Below are 18,567 nucleotides of genomic sequence, written 5' to 3' on the forward strand. Positions count from 1 at the left end.
CCATCACGACCAGGGAGCTGATACTGGCGCAATTCACAGAAGCCAGGCCACCAGTATGACAACTGCCAGCAGGGTCACCCATGCGGACAGGGTTCAGCGGAGCTTCCAGCCTAAGACAGACGAGGAAGAAAGGCCTGGCAATCTGCTCCCCAAAATCAGCCAGTGAAAATCCTGTGGCTCACAATGGAATGCTGTCCGATACAGTGCCAGAAGATGAGCCCTCTAGGTGGGTAAACACTCAAAACACACGGTGGCCACAACAGTGGACTTGAGCGGACCAGCGATGCTGACGATTGTGCTGGACAGGGGACTGTTTCATTCTGCTCTGCACGGGGTCGCCGTGAGTCACAGCTGACTCAGTGGGAACTAACGACTAAGCACAACAACACAATCCACAGCCTTACTCAGGTCTCCGCGGCCTTACGCTCCTCCGCTGTGGGTGCGCTAGTTCTGTGTGGTTCTATCCCGTGGGCAGACCTGTCAGCAGCACTGCAGTCCCGACAGAGAACAGCTCCTCCACCACAAGACGCGCTCATGGGAGGCCTCTGCCGCCACGCTTTCCTCCTCCCCAGCCGGAATCCCTTCCCCTGCACACTTTTTTTTTTTTTGATTGTGGTGAAGATACACACAACAAGACATAAACTCGATGCCCCTCAAACAAAAATCCCCCTTTCCCCCCTCCCTCCTGCCCCTGGCAACCACCAATAATCCTGCTGACGATACCAAAAAACAAATCCGTTGTCACTGAGTAGATTCTGAGCCATGGTGACCTCACAGGACAAAGGACAGCTGCCCCATAGGGCTTCCAAGGAGCAGCTGATGGATTCGAACTGCCTATCTTTTGCTTAGGAGCCATAGCTCTTAACCAGTGTGCCGCCTAAAAAAAAAAAACAAAAAAAACCCACTGCCATCGAATCAATTCTGACTCATAACGCCACCAGGGTTTCCACTGTGCCATCAAGGCTTCATATATTTGCTTATTTTATATAAGTGAGATCATACAGTATTTGTCCTTTTTTGATGGACTTATTTCACTCAGCATGTTTTCAAGGTTCAGCCATGCTGAGGCGTGGATCAAGGCTTCATTTCTCTTTATGGCTGCATAATATTCCACTGCATGTAGAGACCATGTTTTGCTTATCCATTCATCTGTTGGACATTTTGGTTGTTTCCACCTTTTGGCTACTGTGAAAAATGCTGCAGGGAACATTGGTGTCCAGGTTTCTGTTCGCGTTCCTGCCTTCACTTCTTCTGGGTCTATACCTTGGATTGGGCCCAGGGTGCTTTTAAAATGTCCACGATCCTCAACAAAATACTAGCGAACTAAATCCAGCAATCTATAAAAGGGATTTTACACCATGACCCTGGAATGCAAGGTTGGCTTAACACCTGAAAGGCAATGAACACAATACACTGTCTCAACAGAATAAGAGACAAAACTCGCCCAGTCCTCTCAGCAGACGCAGACAAGGCGTTTGACAAAATTCAATGCCCATTCATGACCAAAACACTCAACGAACTAGGAGGAGAGGGGCACTTCCTCAACCTGGTAAAAGGCGTCTACGAAAAATCTACAGCTAGCTGCATACTTAACGGTGAAAGGCTCAAAGCTTTCCTCTAAGATCAGAAACAAGGCCAGGATGTCCGTCCTTGGTCACTTCTATTCAACGTTATACGGGAGATTCTGCCGAGGTTGGGTGCTGCTGAATTGATTCTGACTCATAATGACCCCGTGTGACAGAGTAGAGCTGTCCCATAGGGTTTTCTAGGTTCTAATCCTTTTAGTCTTTACAGGAGCACATCACCAGGTCTTTCTCTGACGGAGCGGCTCGTGGGTTCAAACCACCACCCTTTCGGTTAGCAGCCAAGCGCTTAATCAGTTAACAGCTGCCTGTTTAACTACTGCACCACGAGGGCTCCTTTTAGAGGTTCTAGCCATTGCTGTCAAGTCAATCCTGATTCATAGCGACCCCACAGGACAGAGCAGAACTGCCCCACAGGGTTTCCAAGGAGTGGCTGGTGAATTTGAACTGCTGACCTTTTGGTTAGCAGCTGAGCTCTTAACCATTGTGCCACCAGGGCTCCTTCTGGAGCTCCCAGCCTGGGCATTCAGGCAAGAAGATGAAATAAAAGGCATCCAGGCTGGGACGGAAGAAGTTGAACTGCCTCTGTTTGCAGAAGGCACGATCTTGTATAAAACGTCCATAGGTACAAATCGCACGGCAGTGGCGCGGCGCCAAACAGGCTGCTTAGACACCTAGCTGGTCTCCCGAGTGTGGAGACTGTTCTGCTAAGCCTCGAGGGGCGTGGGAGGGGCCTGGGGGTACGACGACGCCGTTTGTGCGCTCTGGGAGATGGGCGTCCTGCTGGACTGCAAGTGGCCTCTGTGCTTCCTGATCGGGTCCCTCGGGAAAACCAGGAGGCCATCAGATTAACAAGTCATACTCAGAAAATGCGCTCGGATAAACCCATGACGGAGCTCTCTTGCAAAGCGACAGGTGGTAAACAGAGCTCTTGAAACATGTCATGAGTTTTTTTTTTTTTTTTTCTGTAAAGTCAACAGCTGGGAAGTCACAAGCGGAGCGGTCAAAGGGCCTGTCCCCTGCCTGGAACAGGGCAGGAGCACGGGTCACGGGGGCTGGACGCCAGCCCTGCAGCAACGCTCCCCACCGGCGGCTGGGCCGTGTATCTTCTCCCCTCCCTGACCTCTCCCCCTCCACATCGCCCGCTGACGTAGCTATCGCAGGCTGCTCTGTAGCAACCCCATACCCAAGGGGACACAATTTTTCCGGCTCTCCTGGGGCTGTCTGGTGTTAGCACTAAAAGTCCTGAGCCCCAGGGAACCGCCCCCACCTTGTGCACCCCACAAACGCCACCAGGTGGTCATCTTCGGAGAAAGCCAGCTTCTTTTCCCTCCAGGCTCTTCTGTTGGGTTTCACGGTGCCATCTTGGTTTCCAGTTGCCCAGGGGCGACATCGGGGATCCCCTGCTTTCCCCTCCATCCCGTCTCTTCTCCTGCGGACCCTCAAGGCCCCCCACACGCCTCTCAGCCTTCCTAAGCCATTCTTACCTTTACTGTAGTAATCCATCCTTTCTTCCCGTGCCCGGTGACAGGAAAACATGGAGTTAACGCCACGGGGCCCTGTGCACGGAGGGCTTCACATCTACGGTCATTTTAACCCCACAGCACGTATGCTACCACAGGCAGAACCCCAAAACACGATGCTCGGTGCAAGAAGCCAGCCACAAAAGGCCACACACTGCATGAGTCCACTGATATAAAATAGGCAAATCCACAGGAAAAAAAGTGGATTAGTGGCTGCCTAGGGGATGAGGTCAAAAGCGGCTGCAGCAGTACATCGACAGGGAGCTGCCAGAAGTTCAAGCCGGATTCAGAAGAGGACATGGAACCAGGGATATCATTGCTGATGTCAGATGGATCCTGGCTGAAAGCAGAGAATACCAGAAGGATGTTTACCTGTGTTTTATTGACTATGCAAAGGCATTCGACTGTGTGGATCATAAAAAGTTATAGATAACATTGTGGAGAATGGGAATTCCAGAACACTTAATTGTGCTCGTGTGGAACCTGTACATGGACCAACAGGTAGTTGTTCGAACAGAACAAGGGGATGCTGTGTGGTTTAAAGTCAGGGGAGATTTGTGTCAGGGTTGTATCCTTTCATCATACCTATTCAATCTGTACGCTGAGCAAATAATCTGAGAAGCTGGACTATATGAAGAAGAACGGGGCATCAGGATTGGAGGAAGACTCATTAACAACCTACGTCATGCAGATGACACAACCTTGCTAAAAGTGAAGAGGACCTGAAGCACTTACTGATGAAGATCAAAGACCACAGCCTTCAGTATGGATTGCACCTCAACATAAAGAAAACAAAAATCCTCACAACTGGACCAATGAGCAATATCATGATAAATGGAGAAAAGATTGAAGTTGTCAAGGATTTCATTTTACTTGGATCCACAATCAATGCCCCCGGAAGCAGCAGTCAAGAAATCAAATGACATACTGCATTGGGCAAATCTGCTGCAAAAGACCTTTTTAAAGTGTTAAAAAGCAAAGATGTCACTTTGAGGACTAAGGTGTGCCTGAGCCAAGCCATGGTGCTCTCAGTCACCTCATGTGCATGCTAAAGCTGGACAACGAATAAGGAAGACCGAGGAAGAATTCACGCCTTTTCACTGTGGTGTTGGTGAAGAATATTGAACGTACCGTGGACGGCCAGAAGAAAGGACAAATCTGTCTTGGAAGAAGTACAGCCAGAATGCTCCTTAGAGGCAAGGATGGCGAGACTACGTCTCACGTACGTTGGACATGTTATCAGGAGGGATCAGTTCCTGGAGAAGGACGTCATGCTTGGTAAGGTAGAGGATCAGTGAAAAAGAGGAAGACCCTCAACGAGATGGACTGACACAGTGGCTGCAACGATGGGCTCGAGCATGGCAACAACCGTGAGGATGGCGCAGGACCGGGCAGTGTTTCCTTCTGTTGTGCGTGGGGTCACTATGAGCTGGAACCGACTCGACGGCACCTAACACCAACAACATATGTGTCTTTATGCATATATGAGTCCACTGGTGGTGCAGATGGGTAAGCCCTTGACTACTAACTGAAAGGTCAGCAGTTTGAACCCATCCAGACGCACCTGGGCGGAAAGGCCTGGTGGTCCCCTTCTGAAAACTCGGCCACTGGAGACCGTGCGGAGCACAGTCCCACTCTGACACATGTGGGGTTACCATGAGTCGGAGTCAACTTGACAGCAGCCAGGGGAAAAAAAAACCCTAAATGGTAGAATCCCAACTAAAATCCAGGACTTGCAAATCTTGGTCCAACACTATTCTTTCCCCTTTAAAGCGTCAACGCCTAGTTTATCTGGCAAAGCTGAACACGGAGAGAGGAGCGCTCTTCCCGGGCTCCTGACGCTCGCGGTAACCTAGCAACTCGGCAGCCCTCAGAAGATGCAGCAGAACGTCCTCGCAGCATCAGGCTAGCGAGCAAGCAGGGTTGGGTGAACCGATGATGCATTTATTAAAAATAATCACCCTCCTCGTCACTGCGTAGGTCTGTAAGGAAGACTCTGACCTGCTGACCCTGTTTGCCAACACACTCCCCTGACCTGGAGACCGCCAGTGAAGCGCAGAGGCAGGGCCCGGCCTTGGCACCTTGCAGACCGCAGAGCGTGGCCCAGGTGGGGCTGCGGGCTCCCCCAGCACCTTCGAGGACCAGCCTGGCCCAGGGAGCTTCAAGGCTGCCCTTGCTTTCCCAAAGCCCAGGCTGAGAGGCAGTCAAGCTCTACATGGAGTTTACACAGTGCTCCTGCGAAGCAGGCAACAAACAAGGAACTCCCGCAGCACGGTACAAGATCCTAGGTGCTTCGCCTCACCCCCGTTAGAGCAGCAGGGATGAAAACAACAGAAGACAACAGGTGTTGGTGAGGGCGTGGAGAAACTGGGATCCTCATCTATCTGTGGCTGGGAATGTAAAATGGTTCTGCCACCATTTAGTGGGTCCTCAAAAAACTGGACACAGAACCACCATATGACCCAGAAATTCCACTCCTAGGTATACGCTCAGAAGCGAAGGCAGGAACGCGAGCAGAAACCCGCATCCCAACGTTCACTGCAGCGCTTTTCACGTGAGCCAGGAGGTGGAAACAACCAAAATGTCCATCAGCAGATGAATGGGACACAACGTGGTCTGTACACACGAGGGGATATTACACAGCCGTAGAGAGGAAGGAATTCCACGTACTGCCACAAAGCGGATGAACCTTGAAAATGTCATGCTGAGGGGAAGAAGTCTGTCACAAAAGGACAAATACTGTATGATCTCACTTATGTGAGATAAACAAGTGTACAGAAACCGAAGATTATCAGTGGTTACCAGGCGAGAGAGGGAGGCGGCGCCGAGTCTCTGTTCCTGGTGGTGGGACAGCTTGGAAAAGGGTAGCAAGAATGGTTGTACAACAGAAGGATGTAATCAATGTGGCTGAGTTACGTATGCGGGAAACGGCTGAACTGGCCTGTATACGTACATGTATATACGTGTATATGCATGTGTGTGTGTGTACGTGTGTGTTTGTGTATGTGTGTATATGTGCATGCGTGCGTATATACGTGTATATGTATATATGTGTGTATACGTGTGCGTACGTGTGTGTATGTATGTGTGTGTGATTGATCTCACTAATGACAAAATAAAGATTAAAACATAAAAAAGACGTCATTTTTTCACACAACTGGCTGTCAAAACTTTAAAATTTTGGTAAGAACCCTTATGACAAGGCTGTGAGAGAAACGGTGCACTCATTCACCCAGCGGTGCTGTGGAAGAAAGGCCTGGTGATCTGGTGAGGAGATGATAGCTAAGAAAACCCTATGGGGCCGTTCTTCTTCATAACATATGGGGTTGCCGTGAATCAGGATCGACTCGACAGCAACGGGTTTGGTTTTGGTTCTACCTCTGCGATATTTTTTTTTTTTTTTTTTACGTAAAAGAAAACCACTGACGTTTAAAAGAAAACCACTGAAGCTGAAGCAGAGGGACACTTCTCTCAAGCTGGAGAAGGTCTCGCTTCTACGTGCACCTCAGAAAGGGAAGAAGTGATGTCTCTCGCCTGTGGTTCTTGCTGTGGGCTGAATGGTGTCCTCCCAAAATGTGTGCTGAAGTCCTAACTCCCGTGCCTGGGAACTCGACCTTGTTTGGAAATAGGGTCTATCATGATGTTATCGGTTAACGTGAGGCCATACTGGACTCAGGAGCCCCGGTGGCAGTAGTTAAAGCGCTGGGCTGCTAACCGAAAGGTCGGTGTTCCAGACCCACCAGCTGCTCGGTGGGAGAAAGATATGGCAGTCTGCTTCTGTAAGGATTAAAAAAAAAAACAAAACCATTGCCATCGAGTAGATTCCAACTCACAGCGATCCTATAGGACAGAGCAGAACCACTCCATAGGGCTTTCAAGGGGTGGCTGGTGGATTTGAACGGTCCACCTTTTGGTTAGCAGCCAAGCTCTTAACCACTGTGCCACCAGGGGTCCCTATAAAGATTACAGACTTGGAAGCAATACGGGGAGCTCTACTCTATAGGAATGGACTTGACGGCAGCGGGCTTGGGCTTGGGCATACTGGAGCAGGGCTGATCTGAGTGCTGTCCTCATTCAAGAGGAAAAGACAGAGAGACACAGGGGAAGACGGCTACACGAAGATGCAGCCACACACCAAGGAAGCCTAGGGCCCCCGGAAGCTGGGAGAGATGAGGAAGGATCCCCTCCTAGAGCCTTCAGAGCGAGCATGACACCCTGGTTTCGGGCATCTAGCCTACGCCAGGATCCCTGGGTGGTGCAAACGGCTTATACTCCACTACGAATCTAAAGGTTGGCCGTTTGAACCCACCCAGCGGTGCCACAGAAGAAAGGCCGGGCCATCTGCTTCCATAAAGATTACGGTCTAGAAAACTCTAAGGGGCAGTTCCACTCTGTAACACATGGGGTCGCCATGAGTAAGCATCGACTTGATGGCAACGGGTCTCCTTGTCTTGGCTCAGCCCCCATGAGTGTGGGACAATACTTCTCTGTTCTTACAAGCCACCTAAATTTGTGGCACTTTGTGACGGCAGCTCTGGAGGCTGGAAGCAAGGACAGGGTGCGGAAGGTGGCCAGAGCAAAACAGGAAGTGGCGCACTCGAGCCTTGGCTGGAAAGGCCGAATGTCACTAGCTTAACCATTTTCTTACAGGGGAACGCTGGGCTCTGCAGCTGGTCCCCTGGGGCTCTGGCCTGCCAGTGGGAACGTGCTCTTCTGGCGTGTCGGGTGCACAAACACCACGTGGCGTTTTGCGAGATGGCCGGGTTGCTGCGTGCCTGCTGTCCCGGGCTGACCTGGCTCGCGGAAAACATTGTACTTTCCCTGGCTGACTTGGGGAGCATCCACGTGGAGATCTAAGGTTTCAAGTCAACCAAAATAACTATGACCGTGGCCCACCCCTTCCTCAAGACGAGTCTGCACGAATCAAAATAAACCAAGCTGGCCTCGGAGCATTCCAAGGGCTTCAGAGGGAGAAACTGGGGTCCCTGCCAGCCTTGGGGACGCTCAGTTCATCATGAGCCGGAGAACAGAGCACTGGGGTTGCTAACCCTCAGGTCAACCCTGCGGGGCAGCCATTTCATTCCCCATTTTGCCCTGTTAGACTCAAGGGTGCTTGACTGTTTTTCTTAGGTGGTTGAGTAGGAATCAAACCCAGGTTTGGTCTAATGTCCAGGCAGGTTCTCACGCCACCCAGTTAACACCAGGCTCCTTGCGTGAAACCAAACCAGGTGTGTCAAGTCTCCTGACCCTACATGTGGAGAGTAGGGCTGTGCTCCACAGGGCTTTCAATGGCTGAGTTTTCAGAAGCGGTTCACCAGGCCTTTCTTCCGAGGCACGTCTGGGTGCACCTGAGCCTCCAGCCTTTCAGTTAGCAGCCGAGCGCTTAACGGCAAATGAGGACTCCCCTTGCGTGAAAGTTACCCTCCAAAAATAATAAACACCTGGCTTTGAAGTCCAAGAGACCAAGACCCTGGGGGTGAGTAGGAATATGACTACTGCTGAGATCAGGGGGTCTCAGAGGCCATGGGGTAGGAACCATCCTCAGCACTGTGGACATTTGTGGCCAGACTGTTCTCTGGGGGTGCCATCCTGTGCACTGTAGGGTGTCGAGCAGCATCCCTGGCCTCCACCCACCGGAGGCCAGTAGCACCCCCCTCCAGTCATGACACTCACAACTGTCCCCAGTCACTGCCCAGTGTCCCTTGGGGACAGAATCACCCTAGGTGAGAACCCTTGAGGTGAGGATTCCACTGACCCCCAAGACACTTTGCATCCCATAATCATCTGACCTACTGACCTTCTAGGACGCTGCGCACATTTAAATCCACACACTGAGTGAGGAGGAGAGAGGAGGGAAATCACAGTCCCCTGGTTTGTCTCTTTTCTGTCTTTTCGTCTGTAGGATGGGTGAACGGCAGCACTTGTCAGCTGGAGGGGGAGAGGAAGCAGAGATCTGAAACCGTCGTCCTGGGCAAGGCTGATTCCCAGACGTTTCGGTCTCAGGACCCACGTATGATTTTACAAAACCACTGCAACTGCACATGTGATAAAGCTGTATAGAAGCACACACAGACACGTGCAGACAGACACACAGACACACCCAGACACCCAGACACATGCAGACAGAGACACAGAGACACATGAAGACAGACACATGCAGACACACACACACAGACACGTGCAGACAGACACACAGACACAGAGACATGCAGACACATGCAGACAGACACAGAGACACATGCAGACACACAGACACGTGAAGACAGACACATGCAGACACACACACACACAGACATGTGCAGACACACAGACACAGAGACATGCAGACACATGAAGACAGACACACAGACACACGCAGACACACAGACACACGTATAGACACACGAAGACAGACACGCAGACACACGGACACACGCAGACAGACACAGACACACACAGAAAGCGGATGGGCGGCTCCTGAGGGGCTGGAGGAGCGGGAATGGGGAGCGACTGCTAACGGTACACGGACAGGGTTTCTTTCGGCGGGAGATAACAGTGTCCTGGATGAGGAGGAGGTGATGGCCGCACAACTCCGGGAATACACAAAAAGCCATGGAGCCGTACACCTTAAATAAGTGAACTGTATGGTAAGTGAATTACATCCCAGTAAAGCTGCTACATAAAAAATACCTAAGTGTACATAATTATAACAAAAAAATTATTGAGGACCCCAAAAAGCTTTTGTTTACGTGAGTTATAGCTATAAGCCCAGCCATGGATTGAAATGTGTCCCCTAAAAATATGTGTTAGCATGGTTAGGCCATGATTCCCAGTGTTGTGTGCTTGTCCTCCATTTTGTGATTGTAATTCTATGCTAAAGAGGATTAGGGTGGGGCTGTAACACCCTTACTAAGATGTATCCCTGATTCAATGTAAAGGGAGTTTTCCTGGGGTGTGGCCTGCACCACCTTTTATCTTACAAGAGTTGAAAGGGAAGCAGGCAGAGAAAGAAGAAGAATGCCACCAAGAAAGAAGCGCCAGGAGCAGAGCGTGTCTTTTGGACTTGGGGTTCCTGTTCAGAGAAGCTCCTAGTCCAGAGGAAGATCGATAACAAGGACCTTCCCCCAGAGCCGAATTTGGACTTCTAGCCCACTGGACTGTGAGAGAATAAACTTCTCTCTGTTAGAGCTATCCACTTGAGGTATTTCTGTAACAGCAGTACTAGATGACTCAGACAATCCCATAAATTAGTTTGCTGTTAATCAAATGTTAGTGTAACATTTAATCCTATTGAATGCTAATAAAAGTACCTTTTTTTTTTTTTTTTTTTTATGGAAAGTGACCACTTTTTAAGAACATGTTAGGGAGAAGAGCGGCATTGTTGGTTTTTTGTAAATAGAAGCAGGACTAAATGAGAAAGAACATGGATCAGGATTGGAGGAAGACCTGCGTTACGTAGATGACACAACCCTGCTTGCTGAAAGTGAAGAGGACTTGAAGCACTTACTCATGAAGATCAAAGACCACAGCCTTCAGTATGGATTGCACCTCAACATAAAGAAAACAAAAATCCTCACAACTGGACCAATGAGGAACATCGTGATAAACGGAGAAAAGATTGGAGTTGTCAAGGATTTCATTTTACTTGGATCCACAATCAACAGCCGTGGAAGCAACAGTCGAGAAATCAAAAGACGCATTGCATTGGGCGAATCTGCTGCAAAGGACCTCTTCAAAGTGTTGAAGAGCAAAGATGTCAGTTTGAGGGCTAAGGTGCACCTGCCCCAAGCCAGGATATTTTCAATCACCTCATATGCTTGTGGAAGCTGGACAATGAATAAGGAAGACTGAAAAAGAATTGATGTCTTTGAATTGTGGTGTTGGCAAGGAATATTGAATATACCATGGACTGCCAAAAGAACGAACAAATCTATCTTGGAAGAAGTACAGCCAGAATGCTGCTTAGAAGCAAGGATGGCGAGACTGCGTCTCACATACTTTGGACATGTTGTCAGGAGGGGTCAGTCCCTGGAAAGGACATCGTGCTTGGTAAAGGAGAGGGTCCGCAAGGCAGAATGAAAAGTGAAAAAGGCAAAGGCCGCCTTAGTATTATTATGGAAATCAGTGTGGCCTCCCCCGCCCCTCACCCTCCCCCCCCAGTAGGGTCTCAGAAACCCCTGGGTGTCCCTGGCCCACACTTTGAGAATAGGTATCCGTCTCCCTAGCTTACTGATGAGCAAATGAGCTCAGAGAAGCTGCACTTGGGAGCCCTCCCAGACCTGCCCTGGGCGTCTCTTTATTTGTATCATTTTGCTGTAACAAAGCTGTGATTGTAAGCACGTAAATAGAGCACTTTCCTGAGTTCTGTGAGTCATTCCAGCCAGTTATTGAACCTGGGTGGGTAGTGGATTCCAGCAAGACAGAAGTGAGGCGGGTGCCTGGGGACCAAGCTCACAAAGCCAAAGAGTATAGCCAAAGTAGAATCAAAAGGACCACGGACAGTTTGCCTGACCCCAGCGTGGCACGGTCAGCCCATGTAATTTGCCAGTTCCATTCTGCTCAGTTCTGACACCGGCGGCCCATGCGTGTTTATTTCTTCCTCTGACCTGAACGGCTGCAGCCAGGTCAGACCTCACAAGTTAAAGAACGCGGCCGTCCAGACTGCCAGATCTGCCCAAGACTTCAGACGGCAGCTGCAGACTTGGAGGTTCCCAGGCTCCCCTCACTTCTGGCCTGCTGGCTGCAAATTTGGAGGTTCCCACTAGCCCTTCAGGATGCCAGCTGAAAGCTTGCCCCCTCAACCCTGGCTCCCTTACTTCTGACCTACCAGCTACAAATCTGAGGTTCCCTCATCCCTTCAGGATACCAGCTGTAAGCTCAGGGGTTCCCAGCCTCCTTCATTTCTGACCTGCTGGTTCCCCTAACTCCCTGTGTTCAGTAATTCACTAGTACGACTCGCAGAACTCACAGGGAGGGCTCTACTTAGGATCCCAGCTTCATGACAGCAAAAAGGATACCAACAAGGAGACACGTAGGATGAGGGCTGGGAGGGGTCCCAGCACGGAGCTTCCGTGCCCTAAAAAGAGACACGCTACCCTCTCCCCTACGTCAATTTCTTTCACCAACCAGGAAGGCCCTGGAGCTTCCATGCCCAGAGCCTTTACTGGGCCTCATTGCAGTCATGATTGATTCACTCCACTTACCCTCTCTGAGGTCAACTGAGATCACCTGGTGGGTCTTTCCAGCCTGGCCAGAGCCCACCTGAGTCATCTCATTAGCATAAACCCTCAGGTGCGGTCTGGAGACCTCATCAAGGACACTTCAACCACTGGGGAATTTCCAAGGCTTTAGAGATTGTCTTCAGGAATTAAAGGCAGAGACCAAATTCTTTGGGTTAAGTTAAATTCTTTACCCAAAGCTTGCATGTTACTCTATTCTATTTTATTCTGGTCTGATGGGGTGGGATACATCTGGGATCCCTGTTGTCCCCAAAGACCCTGGGCATAAATAGGTAAACCCCAACTGAACTACCCTTCAGTCCATTCAGCTGACATCTGACTCCCCTCTATGTACCAGGCACTGTGTTTCCATAAGGTCCCCGGGGAGCGCAAATGGTTTGCCCTCGACTGCTAACCTAAAGGCTGGCAGTCCGTCTGGACCCAGCCAGTGGTGCCTCAGAAGAAAGGCCTGGCAATCTTCTTCCAAAAAGATTACAGCCAAGGAAACCCTACTGAGCCCAGCTCCACTCGGTAAGACCTGCCAGGAGCTGGGACTGACCTGACAGCAGTGGGTTTTTGGTGTTTCCACAGCAATCTGGACGTTGTCCTTCTAACGTGTGGCCCTGGCTGTATTGCTGATACACGTGGTTGCCTGCAGTATACGTGTCCTCCAGTCACCCTTGCTCCTCTCTTGGGGAAAGGACTGGGAGCTTCTCTTGCTCTGTGCCCCCACTGCTTGGTAACAGGAACGGGAATGGCACCTCTGACCCTGAGGCTGAACGACACCTTTCAGATGCAAGATTCTATCAAGGAACAAAATGCGGGGCACACATGCAACGGACTACAACTCAGCCGTAAAGATGAACGCGGTCCAGCTGCACGCTGCCACACAGATGGGCCGTGACAAGATCATGCTGAGCGAAACGAGTCGTCGCAGAAGGACAAATGCTGTGTGATCTCGCTTACCACGCAATAAGTAAACACACAGAAACCAAAGCTGCTGAGTGGTCACCAGGGTGGGAGGAGGGGGACGGGGGCGCTTTTGCTTGCGGGGCAGCAAGTTGATGCTAACGGTGGTGGAATGACCTGGAAAAGGACAGCGAGAATGGCTGCGCACCTCAGAGAGTGTCCTCAGTGTCACTGGCTTTTACGTGGAGACACTGTTGATGCCGCGTGTGTTTTGTTACATATGTTTTCACCCCAGTAAAATAAAATAAATGAATTGTTATTGCTGCCGTCTAGTCCATTCGGGCTCATGGTGACCCCATGTGAAGGTAAAGCAAACAGTAAATAATAATAATAATAAACTGTAATTAATCAATTAAAAAAACCCATCAAGGCAAAGGTGAACGTCTGATTGTCCTTCCTGCTGTTTCTCCAAGTTGCAAAGGGCGCATTGGTGGCACCGTGGGGAAGCGACCCAGGTGGGGTGCGTAAGGCACCCAGGTGGGCCCAAGAAGCACTTCTGCCTGGCTTACAGGTGAAACTCCCAGAGGGTAAACATCAGCAGGCCTGGCTTTGATCTCCCTGCAAGCAAAGAGTCCTTCTGGGGTGCAAGCGAAGCCACCAAGGGGAAGGAGCAGCGAGCCTGTCAGGAGGGCAGGCACATCAGCCGCTCCCGCGTCAGCAGGGCAAAGAGCATGGTTCTGCTGAGGCTCTGCTTTACCCCGGGAGGGCGGGCAGTGGGTGGCGGGCAGGCGGGCACACCTCAGACTGGGGCCCTTGAGCATCTGAGCGCGAGCCCACCCACCCCACCACTGCCATCATAACAGCGTGTACTGCTGCCCATGGCTTTCTGGGCATCTAAGTGAATCCCACATGGTGAGTACAAACCTGAGGCCCAGCCAAGGCCGGCAGCAGGGCCCCTCGGCCCGTCCTTCACCCCCCACTTCCGCTGAAATGTGGAATTGCCTTTCGTAGCTCGGTTGATACTTAACAACCAGAAAGGAACAGAGGACAGAGGGGAGAATTAGAAATGCAGGGTGCAAGGGAAGACACCAGTTAAGGATCCCAGGAGCTGGCGGGCAGAGGTGGTTCAGTGGGATAATTCTCGCCTTCCACTGGAGACCTGGGCTTGATCGTGTTGCTGTGATGCTGAACTTTTGATTTCAAGTTCAGTTCAGGTCAGCGTCGTAGCAGCACGCAAACCTCCACCGGGCGGTGGCTGTGTGCAAGGCGCATTGACTGGGACTTGAACCCAGGTCTCCAGCGTGGAAAGAAAGAATTCTACCAAATCTAAAGACACATTGCATTGGGCAAATCTGCTGCAAAAGACCTCTTTAAAGTGTTAAAAAGCAAGATGTCACCTTGAAGACTAAAGTGCGCCTGACCCAAGCCACTGTGTTTACAATTGCCTCATATGCATGAGAAAGCTGGACAAAGAATAAGGAAGACGGAAGAAGAATTGACGCCTTTGAACTGTGGTGTTGGCGAAGAATATTGAATATACCATGGAGTGCCAAAAAAACGAACAAATCTGTCTTGGAAGAAGTGCGACCAGAATGCTTCTTAGAAGCAAGGATGGCGAGACTATATCTCACATACTTTGGACAGGTTGTCAGGAGGGATCAGTCCCTGGGGAAGGACATCATGCTAGATAAAGTAGGAGGTCAGGGAAAAAGAGGAAGACCCTGAATGAGATGGACTGACACAGTGGCTGCAACGGTGGGCTCAGGTATAACAACTGTGAGGATGGCGCAGGACCGGGCAGTGTTTCGTTCTGTTGTTCACAGGGTCGCTAGGAGTTGGAACCAACTCAACGGCATATGGCAACAACAACATGATGCTGAACAGGTTTTTAGTGGAGTTTCCAAACTAAGACAGACTAAGAAGAAAGGCCTGGCAATCAACTTTTGAAAATCAAAGAAAACCATATGGATCACGATGATGCAGTCCGTAAGCGATCGCCGGAATGGCGCACGACTGAGAAGCATTTTGTGCCCGTGTGCATGGGGCTGCCAGGACTGGGGAGTGCAAGGGACCTGGAGAGAGCTCACAGTTGCAGGGGTCAGTTCTCCCCACTGCTTTTCATGGAAGGCTGCATTCTCATTTTTTGTTTTGTTTTCTTTTTTTTAAAGAGAGGGGTTAACTATCTTACTGGGTTCTCCTCAGCAAGGGGCAGAGCTGAAGTCTGAAAGCCACCTATCAGCTCTAAAACCAGATGGCTCTCTTCGTGGCCAGTTGGAGCAAGGGCACCAGCAGCCGAGATGAAGGGGGAGGTCAGCAGCAAAGGGGGCACCGGCATTAGGTGGCCCGTGGTGGGGACACTGGTGGCTCTCTGGGCTGTGAATTCCAGGCACACAGGAACAAGGAATCCAACCGTCCCGGGCTCAGGAATGCAAACTCGCGCCCCGTGCAGTCAGTGCCTGGGCCAGAGAACAACCAAAAATATGCTTGGCTCCCGCTCGCGTGCAAGGTGGTGGCTAAATTAGGAAACTCAGCTATTTGGGGAATGCAAGTGAGTAAGGCAGTCGGGAGTGGCCTCCGCCTTTGGGAGGAGGACGTAAGTTCTGTAACCGTTGGTAGGCTCCGGTGTTTCTCATGGGATGTTAGACCTGGAATCTCATGCGAAGACATGGGTTCGAGTCCCGACCAGTGCCCCTCACGCACATCTACCACCCGGCTGTCAGTGGAGGCCTGTGTGTGGCTATGATGCTGCCCAACTAATGGCCCGACAGCATGAAACACTGCCCAGCCCTGCGCCAACCCCACGATCAGCTGTAGGTAAAGCCGTTGTGATCCCTTGGTTTTCCACTGGCTGATTTTCAGAAGTAGATAGCCAGGCCTTTCTTCCTAATCTGTCTTAGTCTGGAAGCTCTGTTGAAACCTGTTCAGCATCACTGCAACGCACGAGCCTCCACTGACACACCGGTGGTGGCCGTGCGTGAGGTGCACTGGCCGGGAATCGAACCCGGGTCTCCCGCGTGGAAGGCGAGGACTCTACCACTGAGCCACCACTGCCTCGTGAAAGTACCTAACGCCACTGAACTGTACACTTTAATAAGACCAAAATGATTTTTTAAAATTTAATAAAGAAAAGAAATTAACCCAGGAAATAAACCCTGCCTAGGATTGGCGTCTGATCTCAAATGGGTGGTGAAGACAGTTTGCGTGCAACCGCTGGCTGCAAGGCTGGCAGTTCAGATCACTCAGCAGTGCTACAGAGGAAAACCCTGGCGATCTGCGTCCGTAAAAATCACAGCCAAGGAAAGCCCATGGCGCAGCGCTACCCTGTGACACACGGGGCCGCCGTGAGTTGGAGGCCACCCCACGGCAGCCGGTTTAGTTTTGGTTTTAGGATCAGCGTGGAGGCCCTGAGTGCCTCAAACAGTTAAGTGCTCAGCTGCTAGCTGAAAGAGTGAAGGTTCAAGACCACCCAGAGGTGCCCCAGAAGGAAGGCCTGGCGATCCCCTTCTGCAAGATCAGTCATTGCAAACCCTACGAAGCCCAGTTCTACCCTGACACAACAGGGTCACCGTGAGTCGGGACTGACTTGATGGCAACAAGTTTGTTTTTTTTGGGGGGGTGTCAGTACGTGTCTCTTCCCACATGCAGTCTCCGCTGGGACCAGGGACACAGCCCAGCCAGGTCCCTCCCTCCTCTTCTCACTTAATTTGCAGCGTTCTCACCAAGAACAGCGGAAACTGGAGCAGCAAGGTCTCAGGATTTCCCAGTGGGAACCCCCAAAGTGGCCAGGAGGCTGGGAGGCTCTCGGGGCAGCAAAGCTCTCAGCCACGTGGCCTGCACCAGGAACCAGCTTCTCCCCTGCCTGCAGACAGAAACATACACGCAAAACACCCTGTTCAGAAAGGACACGGAGGCAGCTCCCTTGGGGAGGAACAAGATACCATGGCATTTGAGACAAAAGGTTAGGCAAATTGGAGGAGGTAAAAACAAACAAAAAAGGCTAGGCAAAGGCTATGCGCGCCCGCCTGGTGACACAGAGAAAACCACATGGGTTTCGACACCTAAAAGTCAGAAAGAGTCACAGGTGGTGAGGGGGAGGGGAGGAAGCAGGAGAGAAAACGCGGGGACAGTGAGCACTGACTCAGCAAAGGTCCCGCCCACGCAGAACGTGCATGGCGAAAACCCCAGACGCGGGACCATGCGTCCTCAGGGCTGCAAACTGAGATACAGGTGTGCCCAGGCGAGCTTTCTGCACACATGGATCTTGAAATGGTGGCGGATGGTCTGGCCGGAACCTTGGCTGCGGCGAGGCCATGCACCATGCTCCCTGAAAGGACGAAGGTTTGTCATCTGAGATGGCAGGTGGCTCACATGTCCCCAGAGGCAGGGACAGGCACACCTGTGGAGCCCTGGACTTATCCCTGGGGTCATGAGGTGAGGAGCTCTGGTAGAAGATTCCCTGGCTTCCATTTGGATACCCGGAGGGGCCAGGAAGGAGCCCTGGTGGAATAGTGGATAAGCACTTGGCTGCTAACCAAAATGTTGGTGGTTTGAAGTCACTAGCTGCTCCACAGGAGAAAGACCTGGCAATCTGCCCCTGTGAAGATTACAGCCAAGAAAACCCTACAGGGCAGTTCTACTCTGTCACATGGGGTCACCATGAGTTGGAACTGACTGACAGCAACTAACAATAACAACAACAACAACAAGAAGCTCTAATACTAACCTAAAAGTTCTGGTTTGAACCCATCCAACTGCACTGTGGAAGAAAGGCCTGGATATTCCATAACGTGGAATGGACTCAGTGGCACCCAACAACAGCAGCTCTCCCTAGCTGCTCTGGTTATAAAGTATAACTGGTTTATCTTCAATTTTGTTTTGTTTTTAGTTGAAACAGTAACTGGTTGGCCTGGATTTTATTTACTGAGAGTGGCTAACCAAATTTGAAACATGATTTGAACCTTGAAATTACTTTTTTAGTGGCCCCACGGAAGAAAGGCCTGGGGATCTGTTTCCGTAGAAATCACAGCCTAGAAAACCCTAGGGGGCAGTTGTACCCTGTCACTTGGGGTCGCTGTGAGTCAGAGCGATGGCACATGGCCACTGGGGGCAAAGAGCTCCAGCACACAGATCGGAATGTCTCAAAGTCCTTCCTGGGGCAGAGACGAGACGGGGGACATGGTGGCCCCGGGAGTCACAGAGCCAGGCGCCCAGTTTCCCCCTCGGCCAGCACCATCTTCACCGGTTCTCTATACACCTGTGTGCACGGTCTCCACTTGGCTCTGGGCCTCTGACTCATTTTGTTTTTATAACTGAGGTGAGACTCACTAAACATTCAGTGAACCATTTAAAAGTGCA

At 51.0% G+C, this 18,567-nt stretch overlaps 1 protein-coding gene and 1 non-coding gene across 3 annotated transcripts in view; both read right to left on the minus strand.

The window, feature by feature from the left end:
• Nucleotides 1–18,567, minus strand: part of GNG7 (G protein subunit gamma 7) — a 193,859-nt gene that overhangs the window by 62,145 nt on the left and 113,147 nt on the right. The window lies entirely within an intron of this gene.
• Nucleotides 16,193–16,263, minus strand: TRNAG-UCC (transfer RNA glycine (anticodon UCC)). Its single transcript has one exon. It is a non-coding gene; the product is annotated as a tRNA-Gly (tRNA).

Source organism: Loxodonta africana, chromosome 3 (assembly GCF_030014295.1).
Source record: "Loxodonta africana isolate mLoxAfr1 chromosome 3, mLoxAfr1.hap2, whole genome shotgun sequence".
Lineage (NCBI taxonomy): Eukaryota > Metazoa > Chordata > Mammalia > Proboscidea > Elephantidae > Loxodonta > Loxodonta africana.